Raw genomic sequence first — 26,269 nt, 5'->3', positions numbered from 1 at the left:
TGTACAATCGATTCTAGGTATGCCAGTTACAACCCAGAATTATCCGAAAGCTATTGAGATTCTTAAGAAAAAATAAGTTTGAATCTGAAAGAAAATTCAAATACATATTTAAATTATTATAATTGAGATGTTCATTTCATCAATATTTACAGTGGAATAACTCAATTATAATCAACTATTTGAATTTTCTTTCAGATTTAAATTTATTTTTTCTTAGAAATGAACATCTCAATTATAATAATTTAATTACATATTTGAATTTTCTTTCAGATTTGAACTTATTTTTTCTTAAGAATCTCAATAGCTGTCGGATTACTCTTGAGTTGTAACTGGCATACATACCTTGAATCAATTGTAGAGCTTCTCCTTTCAACCATTGGTTCAAATATTCGAATTTTTCACAATCCGGCAGATTTGATTTATGAATTTTTGCCTCTTACGAATCCCAAAATTCTTTCCATTTTAAGATATTTCTGCTAAGTTCAAGTAACGCCAACTTCGGTAATTTTGCACAGTGGTAGGTTGCAACGATGTATGTACCTACTACAGCTAAAGAAGGACTAGTAGAAAACGAATTTATTTTATCATTTAGCAAAGATTTCGTTTCTAAATAGTCACTTTCAAATTGCTCAATAAATGAATCTAAATTGATTTCGAACTGATCGAGTTCGTCTAACAAGGTTGCATAATTGCTATAAAGATCTTTCAATTGAATTTATTTTAATTTTAATTTAGGCAGATTATTTTGTTTTTCTATTATCAGGTTTTTTAAGCTCTTCTGCATCACCCATTTCGATTCGTTTGGTTTAAGGGCTATGGTATCTTGTTTCTGTGAATCACTACACAAAGCCAGATTTTCATACAAGTACCTTTTACGCTCCAATGATAAACCAGTTAGTACAATTAGATGAAGGCAATCCATTCGGAAGCTTGGCCGTTAGTCGCGCATTAAACTTTTCTTCTTCAGAATTCGCAAAATTTTTGCATACAATTTCATTTTTTTGAAATGGAAGTGGTGATACCTAAAATGTGAACGTTTACAAAATCAATTGAAATGAATTTGAAAAATTTTAATTACAAAATTGCCATAGTTAAACTTGGTAATCTTTTGTAGAACCCTTCGAAATGAGTATCCCACTTTCATCACTCTTATACTTTGCTTGCATTTACAGCTTGATTTTTTTGATGGCTAGATCTAATGACGATTGCCAATTCAAACAATTCGGGATACGTGTTCTGTTTGCTTTTCCAGAATTCAATTATTGTTCAGAACTCCTGAGCATGGGGTAGGAGCAGGTAAACAGTTAGTTCTTTAGAGCCCCTGCTGTTCATTGTGTGTGGATACTTTCTACCTGCCATAGGCAGGTGCTACCAAATATCACGATAACAATGGCTGATTTACAGCACATTTGTACCCTGTTTAACCCCCAGTCCTTCCAACACCTGCAGGTTAGGGGTTTAAATAACTAACACCTGCATGGTTAATGATTGGTTGAGGTGGAACTAGTAGTCCCCTCCCACTTTTATTGGTTACTTCGAGACCTTCAGTGGCTCTAAAAGTCAGTTCGGTCCTACACTCGGAAGAGTTAACATCTCCTAGAGATTATTACATTGGCTTATGGCCAATTACATATAGTCACAACCATACCCTTGACAAGGTCAAGTGGTTTACCTGGTGCATGATCTAATGCCTTCAATTCAGTACAGTTTAGAGCCATTGGGTTGTGAACAATTATATTACAATCACTGCTTCTCGATTCTTCATCATTGAAAAAAGTTGAGACTTTTCTTTTAATAGCTGTTTTTTCATCATCAACCTCAGTTTCGAATAAGGTAAGTGCAGCTTTTGTTATTTCACTGAGGACAAATTCTTCATCAAATTTGAAAAACTCCGGTTTGAGTTCGGTTGTATCAAAATATGCCGTTGTTGTGGTAATTGTAGTTGTCGTTATTTTCTCTGTAGTTATTAAAGTTGGTTTTATATCGGTTTCATTTCTTGCTTTGAGTTGACATCTTTTTATGTGATGTCTCAGCGAATCCTTTGTGTTCTGCGGGCGCATGCAGTTGGCGCATGTTAATGCAATTGCTGCATGTTTTGGCAAATGTTTTGCTAATTCGATGTTATTAGGGAGGAACTTTTTGCAATATCTACAAAGCTAATTACGCCATGTTGGCAATTACACCACTACCTCAGTTCTCATGGTAAATGGGTAGATGGCGCCATGGGACGATTTTTAGGTGATTGTACTGTCAAAGCCAAGTTAGGAAAGCTAAAAATATCCCCGAGCCGGATAATTATCTGATCTGTGGCTCGATTTTTCGTAAATTTGATGCCAAAAAAAATCGCCATGTTAAATTGATAGAAGTTTGGAAAGGTGCTGTAACTTGTAATAAGGGTGTAAAAATTTTTTTAAGGTATGTTTCCTGTAGTAAATTCAATGCTGATTTCAATGCGATAAACAGTTTTTCTTTATTTTTCAAACTAAGCATTGAAATGTTGGAAAATATACAAAAGTACCTATGTTGAAAATTACGCCACTTTAACAAATCTCCTTCATGGTCTTTCACATATTTGTCCAAAATGCTAAGAAATATTTTTTAGCGATGTTTACATCAATTTTAAATAATTATTTTTTTGAGGGTGGGGGGAGAGTGGCGGAATTACCTGCATATGTTAATGATTACGTCACATTGGTGAATAATTTTCAGAAATGGAGGGGCGGGATAGGGGGAGGAGTAATGGAAACTATTTTTTAAAGGAAAGGCAGCCAATAAGATGCCCAAAATTCCAAATGATTTTTACCAATGTTTTCATCGATGTTAAATAGGTTTTTGGGGTGACGGCGTAATTACCTGCACGTGTTGATAATTACGTCACTTTTGTGAAAAAATTTCAGCAGAAGATGGGCGGCATTGGGGGGGGGGGGGTAAGAAAAAAATCTTTTTTCGTGAAAGGTAGCCAATAAGATGTACTTTGAGGTGGTTCATTCACATTTTTGCCAAAGATAAATGACCTCAAACCTTAGGGTGGCGTAATTACCTGCACTTACCTTAGATTCTTGTTTTTTCTGTTTCTTTTTGTAAGAAATCATCGAGGTCCTTCGAGTCATCTTTTGGTTGCGATTCTTCAACAATAGAACTAGTAACAGCTTCAGCTACGTGATCTTCTTCAGGTTCGACTTGGCCTAAAATATTGAAATCATTCAGCAATCCTACAGATTTTCTCGCAATAATGCGCCTATTTCAACTCATCATTACAATATTAAAACGTACGTCACGTTGTAATTTAAGCGGAACTCAAATAAAGTGATAGTTCCCCTTTTGGAAATTTCATATCGCTTCAGAGTCGAAAAGTAATAATTGTATTTTACCAAATAACATTTCCCTCGACACAGACTGCAAAATATTATAGAAGAAGAAACGTAGTATAGGCCTGAGCGTAAGAAAGAACGAATCCAAAGGGAAGGCAGCAAGTAGAAGAGCGGAAAAAAAAAGAACAGCATTGAAATAGCTCGGAATTTGCATACTAAATCCCGATTCTAAGACGAAAGGCACGACAAATGCGAAGTTATACACAATAATGCAACCATGTATATATTGTCAGCATTGTATTATATACGTAATACATACTATAATATTGTACAATACCAGCGACTGAGAGACACGAGAAAAAGAGAGTGAAAAAAACAATCAATTTTTACCCTACGATAAAGGGGTGGTATGTTATGTGTGGCAGAAAGATTCGTTGTGCAAGAAGAACTAGCAAAAAAAAAAAGCTATCAGCTCGTTTCACAAATTATCGTTTGATTGACAGCCGCCTTACTTGTTATGTGAATTTTTCGGTATTATAAACTGGCCACGTGGCGTTTTAACCACTTCCTGGCGTTTCGCTACTTTTTTTTTTATATTTCTGGGTATCAATTCGCTTTTCTTCCGATAAAACAGGGCTACTTCATTATCTCACCCTTAAAAATCAAAACATAAAATCAGATTTGCTTTTAGGTTTTTTTTTTCTCCTTTTGCCTTATGCCTTCGCTTTGTTTTATTTTTTAGTACTTTTTTTCCGTTGAATGACGTTTAAGCTTGGATGAATTTTCGCTTCATTTAATTCTTTTGTTAACGTCATCGAGAGGTTTATGAAGATTGCGCCTTGTTTAAAGTGTATAGGCTATTCAATGGAGCCGTCTAAAGCAAATAGTTGTTGAAATATTGACGTCTTCGAGTGCTCGAAATGTTATTCGGAAACGTCATAACTGATTTGTGTGTTTCATTAGGTGATTTTTTTTTTTTGCGTTGCCCTTGTCTGTTTATGTGAACGGAGGTATGTTGGAATGGAGGAGAAAATTGGATTAATTAGGAAAGAACCTAATGAACAAAGAGGTGATTTTGGGGCTGGAATGGAAAAGCTGGGGGGAGAGGAGGTCTGAGAAAATGTGGAAATGAAATAAGATGGATATTCCTGGGATTTTGTTTGTTTTTTCTTCTGCAATATCGATACTTACCTAATCACTTCCAGTATGACTGAAAAGGAAAAAAAAATGCGTAAAAAAATAAAAACCATTCACCTGTATGGTACTTCTCATTCCTAAATCTCGTTCAATATTTGTTTACTACATTTTTTACTCATTATTCTAGGACAATTACTTGGAAAATCCATTGTAACCAAATCGAATGGAAATCCCCTTCTGCATAGCTTTGTTATCGTTGTTAGATGACTAATTATTCGTAGTGTAATTCTTATATACGAAGACGATGAAAGACTTCATTATGACTCTGCAAATGTTTGTTATAGTAAAATGGTTACAGTGAATTTCCATATTGCCAACAACCACTTTTCGTATCTGTTGTAAAGTTTCACCGCCAAGTTGGCGTACAATACGAGCAGGTTATGGAAAAGCGAATGTATAACTTTGTGTTGCGAAACCTCGTTAACGAAGTTTTTAATTAAATCATAATGTTATTATTATTAAAAGCGAAAGACTTTTAAAATTGTATTTCGCATTTTGAATAAGTTAATTATTGTGTCGGAGAAAACAAAAACTTTAGGGAGGATTCTCGCGCGTATTGGAATTGAACGATGAGAGCAATATCGCGAATGATGAAGGTATTGGGTAATGAAAGAGGCATAGTAGACCGTTACGATGTGTTGTGGAAAAAAAATGGGAAATTAATTGAATGAGAGAGTGATGTTAAACAAGGGTTAAATTCTTATACAATTAATTTACTGGATGCGTTTTCAATATGGTTTTAAAAATTGGTTACCAATGTTGGAGTTCTTGGAGTATTTTGAGCGCCGGGAGTCCTTCGAGCAAGGTCATTTTGAAAACGAATCTTTTCTGCGATTCTCGGTCAACCTTAAGTTCTCCTTTAAAAGGTTAGAATTTGAGTTAACAAACGTCCCTGACACATTGATTTAGAAATTCTTTATCATTTTTAGTTCTCTGCCTGCATCTTGGAAATTGATGGATGGCGAAAATTACAATTTCTCATAAACTTTATTTATAGCACTTTTTTGCTATTGAAAATTTCTTTTACAAAAATTGAACATTGAATTCGTGTTCGGAGGGTCAAAATACTCAGATTACTACACTTTTTGTAATCATTTAGATCAAACCGCTCAAATTTACTTCTTTTTTTGCTCGAATTTTTTTCTTGCGCCCACTGAAATAACGTAAGTGAAAAATATGAATTTTGAGAACTTGATCAAAATCACTGCGAAAAAAAATGTTTATCGGCGTATTTTAAAATGCTGAACGCTAATCCAGTGTACTGTTGGTTTTTTATAAAAGAAATTTTGATTCCATTAAGCTGACGAGAAATCGTCATTTTTCTGATCCGCCCCTCTTCAAGAGGTCGCCAAAGGACTAAAAGGGCTATAGAATTTCAAAGTCAATGAGTCAGCGATATTTAGAAACTCGAATCGCAACTTTTTTTGAGGGCAGGAGGAGCTGACCGAGGTACCTACTGCTCTGATCACGCTACACAAAAATAGGTAAAAATCACGTTTTTTTTCTTTGCTAAAATGATTCCTGTTTGATTGAGGACCCCTGGTTCACCAAATATAGGTTTTTTGAAATTGGCGATAATAACCAAAAAATTAGCACAACTGAATTCCAACATATTTTCTCAATTTCTATTATGATATCTTTCAATGTGTAGTCTTCATTAATGTGAAAATTTTCAGGTTTTTATTTGTCACTATTTTTTGTAAAATATGATAAATTGATTACTCTCAAACTAGGTATTGTGATACATTTTCTCAGTCATTTTGTCGAGGTTTTTCAAAAATTTGAACTCTTTTTGAAAATGAAACAGTTTACATAAACTTAAGAGTATGAAAGTTAATTCAAATATAATGAGTTACAAGCAGCCAATTTCTCTATAGAGCTATCTCGGCTTCTTCCTTTTGAAGATGAGGGCCATGAGGGGCTCCTAACATCGCAATAATCATGAGGTTCTCTAGTCTCTCCTCATTCATGGTTGAACGGATTCTAGTCTTGATCAACTTTAATTTTGAGAAGCAACGTTCATCAGACGTGGAAGAAATTCGTGAATATCTGCGTTGTCAAATTGAATAAAAATCAAACAAAATGCTGAAAAATTGCTATATCCGTTCACGCCAATATCTGTGTTGTCAAATTGAAGAAAAAACAAACAAAATCATGTTTGAAAAATAATCGTTCATTTAAAAACAAAGACTTTTGGTTGTTTTGGAATGGAGCAAAAGCGTAAACAAAAGCAACCTAACACCAATTAACTATTTTGTAAAATGTACCCTACCTATATTGTAATATGTATAATAGGATGGTCCTTATTTTCAAAGTTGAGATTTTCCTCCCTCCCAACCCCCGAAGTGGTAACCTCTGGTGAGAATATAATTTCTTATTTTTTATTTTTTTCCATTTTCGAAAAACTCGGGCTACGGTGGGCTTTTCAATTCTCAAAAATTTCATAAAAATACAAATTCATTGTAACATTTGAAAATTTGAAGTTCTGTTTAGTATCTCTAAAAAGTCTCTTTTGAGTAAAATAAACTCTCATGACGATTTAAGCCCCCTCCATTGAAAACCAAGCTGACCCCCTAAAATAGCTGAAATTTAATGTAAAATACAAAGTTCAGTTCGAAGGAACCGACTTCGTTTTCTAGGGATGGGTTAGTATCCTCAATTCCTCATTAGAGTTCATTTTACTCAAAAGAGACCTTTAAAAGTTTTAAAACTGGAAATTTTTGAATGTTGAAAATTTTGCTTTGAAGTTGGATTTTTTTTTTTTGAAAATTGAGAGGCCCGCCGCAGCCAGAGTTTTTCCTATACATAGATGGGTGATGAAAATGATTAGCGAAACTGTGATAGCTAGAAAGCTCAAATTTTAGATGTAAGGTTTGGATAGCAGGTCGTCAGGAAAAGTCTAAAAAGCTTGAAAAGTTGATTAGGAAAGCTTGTAGAGAAATTTAAAGCTCAAAGAAGCTCAATAATTGAAAATTGATCACTTGGTAACACTGCAGCAAAAAACGTTATGGCAAATGCTTAGCAAATATAAGAAATACATCACATTATCGCTTCGTTCCTAAAATGTTATCATCATTCACGCTTATGACCAATCTTTTCTACAAACCTAGGTTGGTTCTTTAATTTATGTTGAGCATTCGGGGGGAGGGGGAGTCCAAGAGCGAGTTCCGAGGGGGGTGTGATTAGGTCTACTGGTATTAGAATCTTTTTTAGGATCGCATGATATTTTCAATGAATCCGAACTAAAGACTTCAACTACTGATTCTGGTAATTCATTTAATATCAACTCATTAATTTGATCAATATTCGAATTAGTTCCAGAAGATATAGCTCTACGTAAACATTGCATACGATTTTTCAAGATATCTTTTGGAAATACCCATTCAATTAATTCATTTGAAGTATCAACTGGGGCTACATAATAATAATCGCAATAAATTTTACTGAGCTTTCTTCAGTACTTGCGTCATATCTTTCTCCTTGAATTACATCATCACCTACTTTCATAATGTAACTGGAGTATTCTAAATCTGTAATTGATCTCTGAGACTGTATTAAAAATGAAGTATTTTAATTTTAGGCCATAAATATGAACTTTTCATTGAAGCAGAGATTACATCCTGCCTTATTCCATATTGAATAACTGCAGGAATTTAACGGAAATCCCCAGCAAATAAAACCAATTTCCCTCCCATAAAGTTCTGTAAAGTTCGATTTAGAGTTTCTATCTGTTCTTTTCGAGCCATTGACACTTCATCCCTTTATCAAAAGTGTAGATGACCTCAAAAGTTCAGCTCTCTGGCTTGTTGAGGATAAAGAACAATATTTATCTTTATCAAGATCTAAAGGAAGTGTAAACGTACCTTTCCTTACAACTATATAATACTAAGCAAAATGAGTAATTGAAAAGAGAAATACTCGGCAAGGAAGTGTAAACGTACCTTTCCTTACAACTATATAATACTAAGCAAAATGAGTAATTGAAAAGAGAAATACTCGGCTGCGAAAGTATAGGTTGACATTTCTTTGTTTACTATTTTGATAATAAAAAAAATGCATAGCAAATGGAAAAATGTAAGTTTTTTTCTACAGTGTTACCAAGTGATAAATTTTTAATTATTGGGCTTTGTTGAGCTTTAAATTGCTCCAGAAGCTTTCCTAATTAACATTTCAAACTTTTTAGATTTTTCTTGATGACTTGTTATCCAAACCTTTCCACATTTCAAATTTGAGCTTTCTAGCTATCATTATAGTTTCCCTAATCATTTTTATCATCCAGTAACTTAGTAACATCCAGCAATATGTATAGATAATGCGAGAAAAAAATTTCGACCAAAATTGATGACTTGAGGTGGGAAAAATCGAGAAAACAGTATTACTTACTGCTAGTTTGAAAAGATTTTGTTGAAAACTGCTAAAGTTAGATATTTTCCTTTGAAAATGTCAATTTAGCCACTTCTGAAAAACTACCTGGAGATTTGAAAATTTGTCAAGGGAGCTTTGGACTGCCTAGACCAACTACTAACGGTTAACGGTTCAATTCAGAAATCTCAGCAGGGCATCTTGAAAAATTATTTTCTCGAAAATATCAAAAAACATCACCGGAGTGTAATTTTTGAATACTCCTGTTCGCAAAAAATCGTTGAGATTTCAGGTTTGTGCTAAAAAATCGATCAGTCGACGAGCAAATTTTGGCTATTTTGACATAGTATGAACCCATAGGTACATTTTAAAATGACATGAAAAATGAAAAACACCTCACCTCACAGTTCATCAAAAGGAATTAAATATTATTGCAGCTGCAGTTGTTACAATTCAGGCAAGTTGCACCTTACAGGCTTTAGTACGACGACTTTTATTATTAACCAAAATATTTTCTCTGCCAAAATCGAGCATAAAGATGATATTTGGATAAAACAAACGTCTTCATTACACCATTCTGTACACCTCGTCGGTCGTATCGTTTTCAAAAATGAAACTCATCGGTACAAATAATGGGAAAATCATGTCAACAACTTCGTTATAATTATAACACTGCTTGGATATGGTATCTCTAGAGCAGCTAAAAACACATCAAAACACGATACCGCAACGAAAGGCAATATTTTGAATTAATTTCCAGCCCATCTACGCTTATTAAGTATAACGTTTTCTTATCATTTGAACGAGTTTGTGCAAAGAAAAGGAGAATTGAGAAAGGTATCTTCTAAAGCACGAAGATGAGGATGAAGATGGGAAATGTATCTCAGATCTTACGTACTTCTAGGTATTACGATGTGTAAAACGCAACCACCTTTCCTACCCTATATACCCATTGCAGTGAGGATCTCGTTAGCACATCATTATAGCCAAAGACAGGCGTCACCATTAGCAATGTGTTTAAACTTTTATAACGTAATTAACTTTTACTAATGGGGAATAGTAGATGCTGGTGCGGTGAAGTTGTCGTCTTAGTATAGTACGCCTTTCGACGAAAGATTTTTTGACAATTGCGCGAAACGAATCCACCACTATGTGGAGGTTCCTCTATCACTTGGCAACGTATAAATCAAAGAAGCTTTTTTTTTTTTTAGTTGTAAAGATAACAGAAAAGGTCTTGCTTCGCTTCACCTTTCAGTTCAGCGAAAGAAAAAAAACCTAGAGACGAACAAAAAGTCATAATTCCTTCTACATTTTCATTTAATATTTTCACCATAAATACCGGCAACAACTTCGGGAGATTTATTACCGATAAATCACAGACCGTTTATACAACGCGAGCAACGTTTTAATAAATAAAAGATGAAAACCGAACGACATGATTTTTTTATTGCGAGTTTTTCGTCAAGTCGACTGTACGGGGAGAAACAAAAAAAAAACCATGGGCTGGAAAAAAAATTACGGCTGGATGAGTCCGGTTGTCGGATTACTCGCTCGAGTATTTATCATCTTGTACATTGTATCGAAACGAGTCGAGTTTTCAAACTCCTTAAGAATTACCTCGTCTTCTTTAGGGTATGCAACTTATACAACGTCAAGATCGTAATGATGGATGAAGTGAAGAACAGGGTAATCTAACTTGCTCGTTGGATATTAATACACGAAACTTGAAGAGTTCTTTTTTTGCTTTATTTCTCTTTTTTTTCTTCTGTGTAATAATAGTGACCTCGTTGACATTGACTGTTTCGCAAATCGTTAGAAATTAATTATTAAAAAAGAGTACAGTGTATTAAAAAACGCCGAAAATTTGAAAAGAGTGAGTTTCACTAGCGATATTTTTTTTCATTCAAGTGTGTCGTACACTTACCTACTCGTTGGTTGTGCGGGTAAAATGTGGATGAAAATATAAAAGTCAGCCTTTTAAAAGATTTTTTTTTCATCTCGCCCGAATTAAAGTACCTATTGAAATAGTGATCTTGAATCCGAGCCTCTTGTTTCTTTCCGTCAAGTATGACCTTTTAAATATTTTCATTGTACTTTGTCGCTTTTCATTTTGACATTGACCCCTTTTTTTTCGTTTCACATTCTCGCACTATACTATCATTCGAGTAGCAGAAATGCCACTTGCGCGAATATAATGGCGAGAATTTCAAAAGATTGTGTGTTTTTCATCAAGTGGTTTCATATTTTTTTCTCAAACCTAAGTATAGCACATACACCAGTGAACTAGATACATTTTTTTTTCACTCGAGATTGGTCGATAAGCTCTCTTACACCCGATGTGTAATTACTGTACGTGATTCGAATCGAGCTAGTTGAGGGATCTATTTGGTGTTTTTTCGTATCTACGGTTGGCTCTCTACATAATTAATTATACCGATGAGATGAGATGAAGCCAAGTTTGTACTATACGTAGGACTCTCGAGGAGTCGAGGTAGAGGTACCTACCCAGGTTCAATGAGATAGGTTATTATGGGTGTGACAAAAAGTTGTTAAAAAGTGTTGTGTATAATCGCATCATGTACCAACAACATATCGGTAGACGTGTTAGATTTTACACGTAATGATTAATTGATTCTTAACACGTCCGTGGAATTATGTATTCTATTAGATGCGTACGCTACGTAGACGTACGAGTATACTATAGCTTACCTGCTACATGCACCACACTTTGAGGTATAATAATATTCAAATATTCTATTATGCAGTTCGCTTCATCGACAAAACGTAAACAAGCGTACAGTTGGCGCGAAACTTGTTTTGTTTTTGGGTTGTGTGTTTTTTTTTCTGAATTGAAATGTGTTCGATACTCTTGGTCGTTATGTCGAGTCTTGGAATAACAACGAGTGTCTTGTATGAAGATAAATGAACCAAATTTCAACTTTCTTGGTCTAGAAGAATTGGGATTTGGGATTAAAATTGGAACGAAAATCCCATCTACAACCTAATCTGCACACAAAAAAGAAAAGATGAGCAACGAATGTGAAGATTATACAAATAGACAACATCAATGATCATAACTAAATTTTGGAACTCACTCAAACATTAAAAACGAGCAACCGATTTTTGTAATGGCAATCGATGTTGTACAGCAAATCGGCTAATGGAGCGGGCATCAACGTGTCAAGCCCAATACGGACGAAATGTTCGGGTCTTCGGTGGTATACCTTTTCGTAAACGTCTTGTGTTCGTTTTAAAACCAAAGTGCGCCAAAATCGAATGAACGCCAGTTTGGGGATCACCATCCGGGTCCATCGAAACACAATTTACTTCAGCATTTCCAATGAAGTCGATCACACTAGCTCTGTAACTGACCCCTTTGGTGGGGGTGGGGAGCAGATTGGGTCCACAATTTGGGTTTTTCGGCCAATAGCACGGAAAAAATGAATAAAATTGCGTTTTAATTACTTAATACGAATAGGAAACATCCAAATGAAGCAAAATGAATAAAAAATCTCGTTTGGATAGATCACGAAAAAAAAGGTTGGGAGGATTTGTACTAAATTCGGAGGAGATTTTCGTTTTGAGTTGAAAGTCTTTGGGGAATTTTTTTTAGCTTCGAAGGTCCTCCTGGAGGGGAGATATAGGTTCTCAAAGAGGAGGCATTTTCTAAAAAATCGTGTTTTTTTCGCTTTAGGTTTTACTCAACCTGTTTTTGGAAAAAATGGTCCTGTTCCAAAAGATAGTATTCGAGATTCTGCATCGGCCTAGGCTATCGCCATCCAAATTCAAAACCACTTTTATGGTTTTATTGGGCTGTTGGAAATTTTCTGATTACTTATTTTTGGGTGAAGTCGTGTCTTGAAAATGTTTTCTTCTAAAATACTTCACATTAATTAAACCAAAAAATCGATAGGTATTCCTGAAACTGTAAAAATATTTTTAAAGTGCAGTCGTGCCAACTTTTTGATTGCAATTTTTTTGGTTTTTAGAAATTTGCGATCATGACTGAAAAATTGGCACCCGTGCATTCTGAAATATTTCCCAATTTCTGAAAAGAACAGATTCTCAAAATATGAATTTACTTAAAAAATAACGTCATTTGAAAATTTTCAACCGCTCAGTCGAATCCTTGTAGAGGTCTTCGTTTTTTTTTTTTTTTTTTTATAGAAAAATGGTCTAAACCGACGCAGAATTTCAAATACCTCCTTTCTTTTGAAGCTGGGCTAGTTTTTCCAAAACAGGTTGCGTAAAAGGTGAAGCAAAAAAAAATAGAAAATGACCCCTCTTTGAGGACCCCAGCGGACCTCCGAGCTCAGGAGCCAAAAAAAATTTTCTGAGTGTCTTTCAATCCAAAATGAAGGTCGCTAGTGAATTTGGTCGAAATCCTTAACAATTTTTTTTTTCGCGAGAAGCCCCAATGTACGAGTATGATTTTATTATACTTTATCGAGAGCAGCGTTGCACTTCGTTTTTTTCAATTAGCCTTATTTAACTCAATTAATTTTTTTAAATTTTAGAAATAAAAAACATTTACTTTATATGTACTTTTAGGTACAAAAAATAGTCTTATTCATTATTTCAGGCACAAAAATTACCGAATTGGATTCATTATAAAATATAAAAATTATATCTTATGATATTGAAAACACTCCAAGCACAAACCTACATCACATTTCGAACAGATAAGCCACACTCTCTTTTCTTTTTTTGTTTTACTGCATTCAGCACATCGTCGTCTTTTTGTGCATTTCACAAGGTGGGGACCAGATGGTTCTTGAGCTATGGTAACGAGGCCTTCCGAATGCAATAATTCTACCATGCTTAGTTTTTCTTCTCCTTTGCAAGCACAGATTCTCTGCTAGAGGGACAAGGAAATTTTTCAACGATAACTTGGACAATTTATGAAATTCTTTGTATACATAATCTAGGAAATTCGTTTTCTTCTCCGCTTGGAATATGGTCATCATTCATGAAAAAAAAAATACATAATAAAAATTATTGTTTGAGCGGATCACGAAAAAAAAATGCTGGAAGATTTTTACTGAATTAAGTGGAGATCTTCGTTTTGAATTGAACGTCTCTCAGGATTTTTTCAGCTCCGAAGGTCCTCCTGGGAGAGGGGGATACGGATCTTCTAAAGAGGAGACATTTTCGAAAAAATCGTGGTTCATTTTTCGCTTAAGGTTTTACCCAACCTGTTTTTGGGAAAAATGGGCCTCTTCCGAAAGATAGTATTCTAGATTCTACATCGGCCTAGGCCATTACCATTCAAAATTCAAGACCACTTTTGGGGTTTTATTGAGCTGTTGGAAATTTTCTGATCACTTATTTTTGGGTAAAGTCGTGTCCTGAACATTTTTTTCTGGAATACTTCACATTAATTGAGCCAAAACGTCAAAAAATATAATTTCTAAAACTGGAAAAATATATGACAACTTTTTGTTAATTATTGCGAGTTGAAAATTTTTTTTATATCATTCTTCGTGAGTTAAGATAAGATGATTTTGCTTCATTGTAGCTGCAGGATGTTTCTGTTTTGATTTGAAGAATCTCTTTTTGATCTTTAAAGAATCTGCAGAATCTAGACCAGCTGGGATGATGTTCTGTACAATTGATGCATTGAGGAGACTTTTCGTATGAGAAACATAACTCGTAGGTGTAAACAAGTTTTCTGCTTTTTGAAATTTGCAATAATGACTTGAAAATGGGCACCACTGCATTCTAAAATATTTCCCCAATTTATAAAATGATATCTTTCAATGTTTTGGCTTAATTAATGTGAAATATTTTGGAAGAAAAAATTCTCAAAATACGAATTTACCCAAAAATAAGTAAGAGTTTTGAAAATTTTCAACCGCTCAGTCGAGCCCTTGAGGAGGGGGTCGTTTTTTGTGGAAAAATGGCCTAGATCGACGCTGAATTTCTATTACTATCTTTTGAAGCTGAGAGCTAGTTTTCTCAAAACAGGTTAGGTAGAAGCTGGAGCAAAAAACAACAGAAATGACCTCTCATTGATGACCTCAGTGGACCTCCGAGCTCTGGAGCCAACATTTTTTTCTGAATGACTTTCAACTCAAAATGAAAGTCTCCATTCAATTTAGTCGAAATCTTCTAACATTTTTTTTTCGTGAGCCACTTTTGCGAAATCTAACTTGAATAAATATAAAAATAAAGTAAGTAGCCATTAATATTTAAATTTAGAAACTGAAACGTAACTGAATTATATTTAATTTCTGATTCTGTAAATCAACACTTCCCCCTGAAACTAAATATTTTTAAAATAAGTATCCAAACCTAAATATTCTAAAAATAAGCATCCAAAAAATTCATGATAACGCGATGAATAAAAATATCCGATAACAATGTTTCTGAAGTCCGATTACAAATTTTCAATTTTGATTAATTAATAATTAAATAAAATATAAGTAGTACGCGATAAATATGTGATATTTAAACGAGATTCAATTTCGAAATGATAACTTGTTACCTAACGCTTTAGTAAAATATATCTGCGATTTGATTTTCAGTTTCTACGTATGCCAGTTTCACTATATTTTTTCTCAACAAGATCTTTAACGAAAAAAAATATTTACCATCGATATGTTTACTCCTACTATTTTTCTTCCCCCCTCCGTTTTTGATTAACCTGATACAACTTAGATTATCTTCAAAAATTTCGATTTCTTTACTTTCCCTCTTCCTATCGAAAAAATTCACCATTCGATTTAACCATAACGCATTTTTCACAGATTCAGCTAATGCTACGAATTCTGCTTCAGTAGAAGAGAGAGAAACTAGCGATTGTTTTTCACTTCTCCAGCTGATTAAACAACCTTTGAAGAAAATACAATGATCTGAAATAGATTTACGAGTCGAAGGACAATTAGCCCAGTCGACATCTACTACATTTTCAATTCACGACCATCACAAAAAAATTTCAACCTTTTATCTTTCGTACAATGTAAGTATTTTAAAACAATCATCAAATAACGAAAATGACTTTCAGTTGGATTAGCCTGAAATTGACTAAAATAGCTCAACACGTTATTTTTTCGCCAATTTTCATAATTCTCCTATATTTTCAGCTTCTTTGCGATGATGTAAAATCATTTCCAATTCTGCACATTTTTCAAAATTTTGGCAAAATTTCGTTAAAATTATAAAATTTGGCAATTTCTGTATGAGAAAAAAAATATAAAAATCAATCCTCTTCCTTCCTAAATTCGCTCCAAATTATTTAAAATACAAAATGAAAAATGATGTTCACTGCACCTATCACCTTCTCATCTTTACCCAATTTAACTACACCAAAGTTCCATTTTCTAACTTACAACGCAGTAGTGTGGAAAACAAGAACAACATCTTTTTGCGTAGTTCTTTTATTATTAGAGGTACTTTTATACGAGTACGTATATAATCTGTGATTGGGCACAGAAGAAAAATTATAGCCGCGTGCTTTCCCCCGCTCTTGCCACTTGTTGCCACCGTGAACAAATCTCGAACTCGAATCTCGATACACACGCGTATTAAAATTCGTAAATATTCATCGACTGGTAGTTAAGCCTGTGTAAAAGTGTCCAGTCAACGTACACATAATCATATTTCATTAATGTGGCGCCTATGCATAGGTAAGTAAGCGGTTCGTTCAGGTGCTAGAAATACTAAAATACAAATGAGCGTAGCCTTCTTGGCTGTTTTTACCTTGAATTACAAGTCGATGCTCGTAAATTACTTTTCTAAAAAGAGAGGGAAAAAAATACACGTATAATGTGGAAAAAAAAGCTAAATAAATTAGTTTCTTATTTCGTTAGTCGTGTATCGCTTTAATTACGTGAAACATTAGCAATATTGAAAGTGACTCTGGTCGTAAATCCTTCGAGGATATAACTTTGTTCATACAAGTGCATATGATATGTTGAAATACATATAGGATAGATTTTTCTCGTATTTAACACTTGTTAAAAAGTTAACGATCTGGGCGAGAAAAAATTTTCTGGAAAGTTGGATTTGTACCAAAGATATTGGTTTTATTTTTTTTGGATTTAATTTGAATTTTAGGTGGAAGGCGAAAGTAGGAAATATTTTCTACCTATATCAAAAATTTCCTTCATTGATTTTTTGTCTATACTTTTTACTGGGTCATAATATTGAATGAAACCTCTCAAAGTGCCTATAGTAACTGGTGTACCTCGATGAGTAAGAGGAAGGAGAATGTCAGAGATGTTCGTAGGTACATTGAACGTACGTATGAAAAGATCGTTGACTTTTTTATGTTACAAGTTACATACATGCGATGCATATTGTGTACCTGCCTACCTGCAAAGTGTACAGTGTGCAGAAGAGGTGTACCAGCTGGAGATGTCCTGGTTGTTGCCAACAATACTCGCGGCACTATTTGCATGTCATTAGCCCTGAGGTTTATTAAAAAGAGTACCAGCTTTTGGAATATTGCACGTTGTACTTATACGCGATTCGTTTACACCTTGCAGTTATAAAACGTCGATAAATATTGATGTTTTAATCGACTTCTATAACGATTTTTCGAACAGGTATTCCGGCACATCGAATTGCGTATCCAGTGGTAACCTGTTTTTAATAAATCATCGACGTGATACGATACGATAGAATAATGAGTATCGAGTGTATGAAGGTTTTTTCCAACAACAGAAGTTTATTTTCAAAGCGATATTTAGCCAGTGTTTGAATTTAATGGGCATTTCATAGGCGTGTGCAGAAATTTTTTCGCAAATCACCTTGAACTGGGCATTTTTGGACTAGTGGGAGAAACCCCGAAAATGCGTTGAAAATGCACTGCTGGATTAAATTTTAAGCGATGAATTTCTCGAACTCCTGAGGATTTTTGGATCTTTAGAGGTTGAAAAAAGTTTTGTCAAGAAGAGCCAGGATGAAATTCGGTATCTGTAAGTGTGATTAACCGATTTTGTGCTCCTTTCGACCGATTTATGGGATGAATTTTTGAATTGGTTTCTGCATGTTCAAATCCAAAAATTTCCACTCGCAATTATTTTGTAGAAAACTGAATTCGAACAACAGAAACGAATTTCGGAATACCAAACTCGATCGAAAGTATTCCGAAGACGATTGATGGATTTTATTAATAGGTCCTGAGTTTCATTTTTGCCCTTTCGTGATTGAATTTTATTTTTTGAGTTTTTCGTGGAAAATAAATCGAATTTAAATTTGAAAAATTCGTAAAAAATCGAAACATGAAATTTTGTAAGTTCCTGATATTGGGCCTGGTCGAGTATTTTTGGACATTTCAACTTTTATGGTTAAAAAAGAAGTATTAAAAAAAAAAATTTACTTACTTATATGTTTTTTGAAAATGTACCTTAAACGGATGGCTTGATTGGGAACTTGATTTTTTGACCAGTCTTCAGTTTGATTAAGGAGATAGTTATGCTGCATGGTCACAGCATCAACGTTTTGGTTGCCTATTCTTCGTTTCATGCACGAATATGCGGTCTAGTGCATCGTTCTTTCACGAATTTCCCAACTCTTGACTCGAAAAATGGTCAGAAATAAAAAATCTTGATAATTCATCGAAAGAAGTTGAAAAATTGGATTCAGCTACACAGTTTATTATCAGTTTGCTGGAAATAATAATTTCAAACATCTCTTCAAAATAGTCTGAATGAACACCAAGTAGGTGCTGAATTTTCTTCCACTGGCCATAGGTATCCCTCTTTCTGTCTATCTAGGGCTAAATTCAGGCTTGCCATATCGACCACGTCGCCATCACTTTTCACCCAACAGATACTTCTATTACTTAACAGAGAGTAGTTGGCTTTTTATTTTTATCCAGACACATTGTAGGACGTAGGTACCAACTTATTATTGATGTAAAATTTTCTACTATAGAAGTTTACTATGAATATGCTCTTATTGATGAAAAATTTTCCACTCGACATTTACTGATTTTTAATACGCATTTTTTATAGATTCATATCATAATGTGTTCCAAAGAGAAAGTGTCACCTGCATAATTGACGCCGAATAAAAAGAATAAAAACTGGATTAGTAACCCCGAGTAAGTAGTTTTTTTTGTACAGTTTTTTCCTTACTTTATCGGATGTTTTAAATAAACAACTTGCAGGTATTTGAACGCCTGAAAAATATGTGTCGAAAGAAAAAAAGACTACTTTTAATTTCTTTTATAGGTGTAATGGTGTATGTATATCTTGTCTACATTTGGTTTAATTTGCTCAAGGTGTTTATAAATTATCAGGGTTTGAATATTTTATCTTGAATATGTATTAGATAATTTATGTTTTTGATACATTTTTTAAATATTTTACTGATGGTTTTGGTTTAGAAAAAAAAAAGGTTACCTACTTACTATAGCTTATGGTATATTTTTATTACCTATAGATTATCGAGCGTATTTTCAGTTTTGTCTGGAAGGAAGAGTTATAAAATGAATGCATTTCCTCGCTGTTTTTGAATCCTTTTTATTAGGAGTCCCAAACAAATTTTTTTCAACTTTTAACATTCGAAAGACATTAAATTAGTCATTTGGATTCCTGAAATCTCAATTGTAAGCTACTTATGTGAGAGCCCTTGATTTCGAAAAAAAAATTCAAAATTCATTCAAGACAACGGAAGGTCGTAAGTGCTTGTTTTTTTCATTTTTATTTGTCATTACGAGAAAATACCCCCAAAAAATGAATGAATTTCAGCTCTATAAAAAGGTGCTTAATCCGCTGAAAATCAGGAAAAATCTTGGAATTTCGCCTTTCCGAAAATACCTACCAGAAAATAACATTTTTAAAACGCTGCTTGGCACTTACAGCTGAAAAAGTCAACGTGTCAGCGGAATGCTCTGAAATGAGTGAAGTATAATGATTTTTCCATTTTTGAAAATTCCAAGCTCCTTCCTCAGGGTGTCTAACAGTCCTGGTAATTCTGCAATCCAAGCTTTTTTCCTGCTTTTTTCCCAATATCAGGCTTTAAATTTCTCAGTTTTGGAATTTTAAAGAAAATTCATCGCGAAATTCTTAATTTTTCAACTTTTTTGAATCTTTTATTTTGGCTAAATATAATTATAGAAGATTGCAAAATCTTTCGTTCTTGATTCGCTTAGACTGAAACCAGAGAATTAATTTGTTACGTATTTTTTGGAAACAATGAATACTCGCACTTGAGAAAAATGAGTGAAATTGAAATGGCGAAGAGCGAAGGTGTTTTCTCCTCCTCTTTCTTCGACAAGTTTTGGTCCGCATAAATTCCCTCTAGTGAGGTTTTCTGTTCATCTCTAAATCCTGATATTTCAAATATATGATAGGAACTCGGAGCATTCACATCAGCTTTGTGATAAAAAACTATGAAGGTGACAATTGAAGGTCAGATTTGATCAGTCCTACCAAATTTACCCGCACTTAATCTTGTTTATCCTAAAACTTCAAAAATTAAGATAATCAGAATATGTCATTTATATGGGATGTCAACAACACTATTTAACAGAAAATGTTAATTCACTTTACCTATTTTATATAAAATGTTGAAAATATACCTCAATGAAAAATTGACGATCAAACCAGGGTGTCCAGACTGTCCACAAGCCTAGAAAACCTGGAAAAGCCAGGGAATTTGGTCGGTCTGGAAAAGTCGGGGAGTTTTGTGCAAGGTTACTTCAAACAGATTTTTCCATGAAAAGTTGTCAAATTCCCAAAAGTCTTGCTTTTTGAAAAAATTTTTGAAGTCTTGCATTTTGTCAATTTATGAGTTATAATACCATTAAAAAATCTCGCTTTTTAGCAAATTTTCTAAAATGTTTTGTTTTTTTTTTTGATAAAAATGACCAAAAAGCCCTGCCTTTTGCTGAAATTACTGTCGAAGTCTCGTTTTCTGTCAAAAACAGCAAAAAGTCTCGCTTTTAGCCTAAATTGTCAAGAATGTTCTTTTTTTTCCGAAAAATTGTTATAAATTGTGAAATTCTTTGCATCCGAAAACTCTCACTTTCTTCCAATAATAGTTCTAATGTGACGTTTTTTTTTGCCAGAAAGTGTAAAAAACCGGTTCTTGAACTGAAATTGTTAAAAGTCTCGTAATTATTGCCAGAAATCGCAAAAATTCTCAATTTTTGGCCCAAAAATGCCAAAAAATGTCTACTTTTCTCTCAATTAAAAAGTTGCAAAATATTTTTTGGCAAAAACTGGGTAAAGGACTATTTTAGCAGTAATTTTTAAAATATCCTGCTTTTTGCTGAAATTAAACACGTTTCTATCGAGTTTCATTTTTAGATTTTGATTAAAATCGAAAAGTTCTGTTTTTTTGGCATTAAAATGTATTGCCCATATTTTGTCACTTTTTTGATACTTTTTTGAGCTTTTTAGGTTACCAAAGTCACTTTTTTCGGAAAAAATGAGTACGAGATCTGGAATTTAAGAAAACCATTGATTAAATTCGAAAAATGTTGACATTAAAAAAATCTATTTCTTTATGAAGTCGTTCTCTTCTAATTGTAAATTTTCAAGAGCTTTTGCTTGCTCCCGCTTCGCTCGATCCATTTAACATACTCTTTCACAACTTTAGAAAATGGAATAATTAAACCGAAAAATTACAAAAATAATACTCAAACCAGAAAAATGCGAAACATTAATAAAATATGTTTTTTTTTTAATTGAAAAGTGTGGCATTCTCCTTCCTCGCCCTTATGCTATTTTATCATGTACCTACTTGTAGTTTATATCTGGGAGATCTTGAAAATTGAAAATATGGTCGATAAAACAATTTCAGTCTCTCTTTCTCTACTGTCACTTTTATCAGGCCACCTCAATGAAATAGTATCTATGTTTGAATTGAAAGCGAGAAATGATTTTCTGCTCGCAGATTTAAAAAAGGCGAAACCTATTTTCGGTCATCAGAAATTATTTAAAAGCCTATTAAAACAATACCCAAACGTATCGAATCGCCTGCTAAGATAAAGTTGTACACACCATTTCTCGCGAGTAGTTTTTCTACACGTCGAATGTTTATGGTTCTTTTCGAACCGATGGCAATGGTGCGTAAGTAAGTCTATTTGCAAAACACGTCAATACGCTCGATGATTGCTAAAAAGCATTCGAAACGAGGAAGCGTTTAGTTGCCGGATGAAATAAGACATACGTTTTTTTTTTTTCGGTATATAGATTCAATTAACAAGTGCAGTACTAAATACACAAACAAATGCGATTTTAATTTCGCGATTGATTAAAATTTACAGTCCCTATGGTAGCTTAGCCATACATATATGTATGGTAGACAAGTGTAAACAAATCTGAACGATTAGTTATTTACACCGTGTTGGTTGGTGTCTTTCTTTTCCATCTCCCTCCTACCCCCCTCTGTTGCTGATCCATCGTCATCGTTTTCTTCTCTCGATATCGATGATGCACGTGTAGTTTGTATGTGTTTTTTTCCTCTATCGTACCATATACTCTTGTTGGATAAATCAAGTATATGTAGTGAAATATTTCTGGATGCATATGTCATCGATGATACGGTAGCTAGTGAAGAGAGAAAGAGGGAAAGGGGGCAGAAAGAGTGCACCATAATAATATAACCCGCGATCGTAGTATAAGATAGAGAATTGGTAAACAAGTTGCTGGTCTTTGCCTTATAGTATATTGTACTTGTTGTAGCCGGGTATATCTGACGTCATGGCAGGCCACGTGTTCATTTTACTATAGGCTACACACAGATCAAGGCCATTTTTACGAGCGAGTAAAATGAAAAAAGAAAAAAAAACGTAGAAGAAAGATAATAGACGACGATAAGCGTACGATTCGTTTAAAAGATTTCTGCAGAGAAGGAGTGTACCTCTGGGTATCAGGTAGCTTGATGGATTGATAGGTGTTGGGCGGGTCTGGATTTTATATCTTACCTGGTCGTGTTAATTGCCTGATAATTACCTGCGAAGTGGTACTTTTGATGAGCCTAGTGAACTGGTTTGATTTTATCGTCGACGTAGAGTACCTAGGTTTTATTTTATGACCGTTTCTAATCAACGGTTTGTGGAGAACGTAGAGAGTCTATAGTTGTGGTTTGGGGTTTTGGATGGTGGAGTGTTTGAGGGAGGGTGTAGAGCATGGAGATAGTTTGAGGAGCTTTAGGACAGTTGTTCGAGGTGGTTACCTGGAGAGAAGGGAGAGGTTATTTGATAACTTACTTTAGTACTTGAAATGATGAAAATGAATTTTTTTAAGTCATTGGGTATCTTTCTTTGGTAGGTACTTGAAATAATGAATTCGAATTTTTTGAAATTTTTGAACCATTTAAATCAAACTAATTTTGAGAGATGGGTTATTGGATCACAATTCACTGAAGACTGCTCGTTTTTTCCTACCTACATATCTCTAAACCTACCTATGAAACAACTGCAATGTACAAGAAACGTAAAAAATGATCAGGTCCCCCCCCCCCACCATTCCCATCGGTTTCGAACTGTTCATCATACTTCTGTTGGCTAAATTGTACTTCTTCATTCGTGTCAGTTTTACAAAATCCCAATTTTGTCAAATGGTACACTCATCGATTACGTTGTGTTCTCCGATGAACAAGAAATCATTTGAATCATTCCTAACCTCTCCTTCAAGTTTTAAGGTTCTTATACTTTACTCGTTTTTACCTCGTATCACCACACGTCCTCCCAACGTAGAGGTACTTACTATTCCACATCTGGAACTAACGTCGTGATACTCGTAGTACACTCCCCTCACCGTCTCGTCTGCTGCAAATTTACAGTATAAAACGAGTTCTACTATACACATATTATATAGTTGGAAAAGAAAAATAAATGTGGAGAGAGAAAGACAGACAATAATGGTGAAGATAGAGAAGACGATGCAACACGAAGAACACTACTCTTCTCTCTGCATCTTCGTCTCGTTCACGCAAAGCTGGAGACTGGAGAAACGTTTACACGTTCGAATGGACTGACCGCTTCATGGCCCTCGTTGGCTCGTACTCGTATCGACTCCGATCATCAGAAATGATCGGGTCGTCATTGCAGTTTCTGCGGCGCTGTTCTTGACCATGATTTTTATAACGGGATTTATTTGGTCTTGGTGCAAATTCGGACTTGGGAGTTGCAGCACGATAACGGGTGTTTTTTTCTTTCACGTATGGAGAGTTTTGGTAATGGAGATTTGGAGATATGGTTTGGAATATTGTAGGAGAATGTTTGCGGATTGAATACTCGATGAATGAGGTTGTAAAATTTGGCGTGAATAAAAATTAGAATTCTTCCAGTCTGGTCATCATTTTTATTAAATTCAATAATCGTACACAATATTTGCTTTAATTCGATATTTGATTATTTTTATTCTTAATTTCAACTGAATGGAGGGGGGCATGCTGAATGAGCTTCTGGGTTTCACGAAAACTCCAATTGAAAATCGTTCGTAAAGTTTCAGATTCATCATTTTGGCTCGAAATATCTCGAAATGATGACGCGGATTGGAGATGATGTAACTATTTTTTTGATTTCAAGTTCATTTTGACCCCTTCCATAATTATTTGAAATTTGAAAAATTCCTGGAAGCTCAGAAAAGTCAATTGTGTATTCCTCAACTCGCAATTATTGTCACCCCTTCAAAAGGAAGATGTGCAATTTGTTCATCAGGAAAACGTAACTCTCGTAACTCCTACAAGTAGCCCATCTCTGAAATTGAAGGTACTATCGGTCAATAAATTCTGAAGATGTCCCAAAATTTGCATTCAGTACTGTCCTCAGCCCCTTGAATTTCAAATGAAGCCAGTTTCATGAAATAACATATTTTTAATTGTTCTGAGATGTTGCAAAAAAAAATTACCTTAAAAATTGATCAAGTGTCATATTTCTCAGAATTTGGTTAATTAGAATTAAAATAAAACTTGATATTAAAGTTTTAAAAAATTTTAATTTGGCAATTGACAATTTAAATTGAAATTTAATTTGAAATTAAAATACTAGAAATTATAAATAGAATTTAAAATTTAAATTTAGATTAAAATTTAAGAAATTTAAAACGAGGGATTTTTGGATTTAAAACTTGAAGAAATTTAAAATTAGGTAAACTTGAATTTTTTAAAATTATATTTAGGCGAAAAAGATTAAATCTAAGCTATCAATAAGTTAATAATAAAGCTCCGAAGAGACTTACCAGTAAAATCAAATTTTAATGAATAGGAAATTCCTCGTGACCCATTGGGTATGAGTTCGCGAACCGAAATTGCCAAATTCGCGATTAAAAATTGACTTGTGAAGAAATGAATTCACAAAAACGAAAATTAGAACTTGAGAAAATGCTATTCTCGGATACGAAATTGAAGTAGAGTTGAATGAACCAAAAAAAACCAGCAACTTTGAAGAACTTGAAAAATTGAATTTGCGGGTACGAAGTTGAGGTACAGTTAAGTGAACTCAGAAGACAACAACTCGGAAGTCTGGAAAGCAACTGAGAGAGTTTAGATCTATCCCAATTATATTTATAGTTAAATTTTGATGATTTAGAAGGGGACACTTAGTAAACCAAAAATTGACCAATAGGGTGACTGGATTTTATTTGGGGAAAATATCGCGAATTGCACAGATTTGAAATGCAAGGTGACATTTATGATCGTTATGAAAGATGCAATTTAAAGGGGAAAGATCGCAAGGTGTATAGAATTCAGATTCGTGATGACATTTACGATTGTTGTGAAAAATGCAATTTGGGGGTGCAAGTGTACCAAGGCTTAAAAAAGATACCAAAACTGGAGGATACACAAATTATACTATGTGATAAAAAAGTCATAAAATATTGTATACCAGATTTTGAAATTTCCACTGTATACTGTATACTATTAGTGGTTAATTATAAGGGTAAGTATTTTCCTTATAATTTGTAATTGTTTAGCCAAATCATAAAATGCTAATGCTAATTTTGGCTTATATACATATGACTCAGAGAAGTGACCTCATTGCAAGGGAGAAAACCTTAACTCACAGCTGCAAAGGTTTTATAAGTTTGACTTTTATGATCATAGATGATCATGGATTTTTATGGTCATAATCATAAATGATCGCAAAAATGAACAGTAATCAGCCAGCTGCGGCTATAAAGTTTTATTCTCAGATGAGTAAAAAGTTTCCGAAGGAGCTAGATTTGCAGCTATAAATAAGTATATCCAGATTTTGGGTGGAGAATATCACAAAAGTTCAAGTTTTGAAAATTTTGGGAACCGTAATCCTGATTTTTTGAAACATCATTCCATTTTCAAAACATAATTGCTTATAACTCGTTTAGTTTTGGGCAATTTTATAAGAGAACCTTTTTCGTTTGTTTCGAAGAATTATTACCTATGCCAAAACAGGGTGTCCGCAAAAATTTGGTCGGTCTGGAAAAGTCAGGGAATTTTGGAAATTTACAGCATTT

General features: G+C 34.0%; 1 long non-coding RNA gene across 2 annotated transcripts in view; it reads left to right on the top strand.

Annotated features, from left to right (window-relative positions):
* Positions 1 to 26,269, top strand: part of LOC135841164 (uncharacterized) — a 264,305-nt gene that overhangs the window by 107,046 nt on the left and 130,990 nt on the right. For both annotated transcript variants that reach the window (XR_010557852.1, XR_010557851.1), the window contains one exon: positions 18,833 to 18,921. This is a non-coding gene — a long non-coding RNA (uncharacterized LOC135841164). The remainder of the gene's footprint in view (positions 1 to 18,832; positions 18,922 to 26,269) is intronic.

This window comes from Planococcus citri, chromosome 3 (assembly GCF_950023065.1).
Source record: "Planococcus citri chromosome 3, ihPlaCitr1.1, whole genome shotgun sequence".
In the NCBI taxonomy this organism is placed as follows: domain Eukaryota; kingdom Metazoa; phylum Arthropoda; class Insecta; order Hemiptera; family Pseudococcidae; genus Planococcus; species Planococcus citri.
This window is presented reverse-complemented; position numbering and strand designations above follow the sequence as displayed.